The sequence below is a fragment of the Equus quagga genome, chromosome 8 (genome assembly GCF_021613505.1).
Source record: "Equus quagga isolate Etosha38 chromosome 8, UCLA_HA_Equagga_1.0, whole genome shotgun sequence".
Classification (NCBI taxonomy): Eukaryota; Metazoa; Chordata; class Mammalia; order Perissodactyla; family Equidae; genus Equus; species Equus quagga.
Window position 1 is genome coordinate 157,176 of NC_060274.1, and position 2,421 is coordinate 159,596.

Here is a 2,421-nt window from a genome sequence, read left to right on the forward strand (position 1 = left end):
ACTATTCTTAATAATTTTATCTCTGAGTATGCATGTGGGCAGGGGTGCTGGGCTAGATGGCAGCATTAGCACGCAGTTTTGGTCCAGCAACAGCACCTGCACATGTGGGCTCCAGCAGCAGGTACATGGAGCAATTGGCCTGGCCTGCCCATATGCACACACATATCTTTATTCAAAGCATGACAGGATCCCAAGGGACTGGCTGCATTGAGACCTGGAACTAAATGAGTGGTGGTGATGTCAACAGCAGCTGCAGATGGAGCAACACTGATGGAAGTGGCCACTGCCCAGAAGGAAGGAAGATCTCTGTCTGCCAGGAGCAATGACCCATGATCTGGAGCAAGGTCTGACTTATCCATCCATCCCAGAGACCATCCCTGTGTCATCAGCAAAATTATTAACTGTCTCACCAGAGTGCCAGGACAGGGAATACTAGGGAAATTAGGTAGGAAACTTTGTCACTAAATCGTTTTAAATCAAAGTTCACACATAGTCATTGCAATAGAGCATATCAGCAAGTCATTGGAATTCATCAACAACATTGCAAAGAAAATACCCACAGGCTTAGAAATATAAATAATATTTACAGATAATTTAAAAATTAATATGAAAGATAATTGATGGAAAAGAACACTCTTTTCATATGAAGTTTCAAAAATCAATTATTAATAAAAGAGAAAAAATAACATTATTTTAACATGTAATTGAAAATACAATGATAAAATGAATAAACGGGTATTTGAAATATGAAGCCACTTCCTGTTTCTTATAAAAAGTCCACAAATTACCAGAAATGTGAGACGAATCATTAAAATGCCATTGATAAAATTTACATTTAAAATTAAATTCAGATTTACAAGAAATTGATTTATATTGAAATAGGTTGAAATCTATTCATAAGAGAATCTTTTTAGAAAAAAATTCTCCTTGAATTCTCAGCTTTACATATATTTACAAGATAATTTTGTCCAGATATGAGTGATTTTCTTCTGATCTAGATTAATTTTACTACTTGCACTCTATGCATACAATATTTTTAATTGCTATATACTGATTAGAGAACTTATAACCGAGTCCTGGGTACATAAACAAAAAGGTTTGTCTACATTTTCACAGTGCAGATTCTCTGAATAACTCTTCTGAGGGCTCCCATCACCTCCTTGTTTCGCAGGCTGTAGATGATGGAGTTGAGCATTGGGGTCAGTATGGTGTAGAAGACAGCCAGAACCTTGTCCTCTGTTGGAGATCAGAGGGACGTTGGGCGTAGATAAGTGAAAACAAAGGGAGCATAATAGAAAGTCACCACAGTCAGGTGGGTGCTACAGGTGGAATAGGCCTTCTTCCTGCCTTCTGCTGAGTGCATGCGGTGGACAGCAAGGAGAACGCGGTCATAGGAGCATGCAATGCCGATAAAAGGAAAGGAGAGAAAGAGAGTGGTGCTCATAAACACTGAGTACTCATAGACCCAGGTATCCATGCAGGCCAGAGTCAACATGGCTGGGACATCGCAGAAGAAATGGTTGATGGCCCTGGATCGACAGTAGGGGATTTGGAGGACATACACAGTGTGGGCACAGGAGTTGATAGAGCCCGTTATCCAAGATCCTGTTATCATCAGCACACACACTCTTTTGCTTATATGAATGGGATAGTGGAGAGGAAAACAAATAGCCACATAACGATCATAGGCCATAGATGTCAAGAGCAGCGCTTCCGCAATTGCTAAAGTCAAGAAGAGGAAGCTCTGAACCCCACATCCAATGAAAGAGATAGACTTGTTTCCAAAGAGAAAATCAGAAGCCATTTTGGGGACAACGGTAGAGATGTAGTTCAAGTCCATGAGGGAGAGCTGACTGAGTAGGAAATACATAGGAGTGTGGAGATGAGTGTCCAGGAAGATGAGAAGGATCGTGGACAAGTTGCCAAACAAAGCCATTAGGAAAATGAGAACAATGAGACTGAAGAGGAACAGGCCAGTTCTTGATGGTGGAAACAACCCCAATAAGATGAAATCAGTGGATGTTTGATTATAATTTTCCATGGGGCATTGATATTTTTTTTCCTGGAGGCAAACGCAAGAGCATGTTAAGTACAAAACTATAAGCTATTCACTTTCTAAGCTTGAAAAACTATAATTTTTAACTTATTATTGTAGTCAGACTGTGTATTATTTAAAATTCTACGCCTCTTAAATGAAAACTGAACTTACCTATTTTGGAAGAAAAAAGCATTGTTTTCTAACCCAGAGATTAAAATTTGAGCATGACAACACTTGTTGCCAAGGTGTCTTCTAAGAAATCTTTAAAATTATTTCAAAAACATTTCAATTATGACTTCATTCGGATAAGTATGTTTTACTGCCCTACACAGACATATCAGCAAAGTCAGATGTTGTATTCAAAACATAAGCATAGAAAATCT

General features: G+C 38.8%; 1 pseudogene; it reads right to left on the reverse strand.

The window, feature by feature from the left end:
* Positions 1 to 1,102: 1,102 nt before the first annotated feature.
* On the reverse strand, positions 1,103 to 2,041 carry LOC124244239 (olfactory receptor 2L5-like; annotated as a pseudogene).
* Between the last annotated feature and the right edge of the window lie 380 nt (positions 2,042 to 2,421).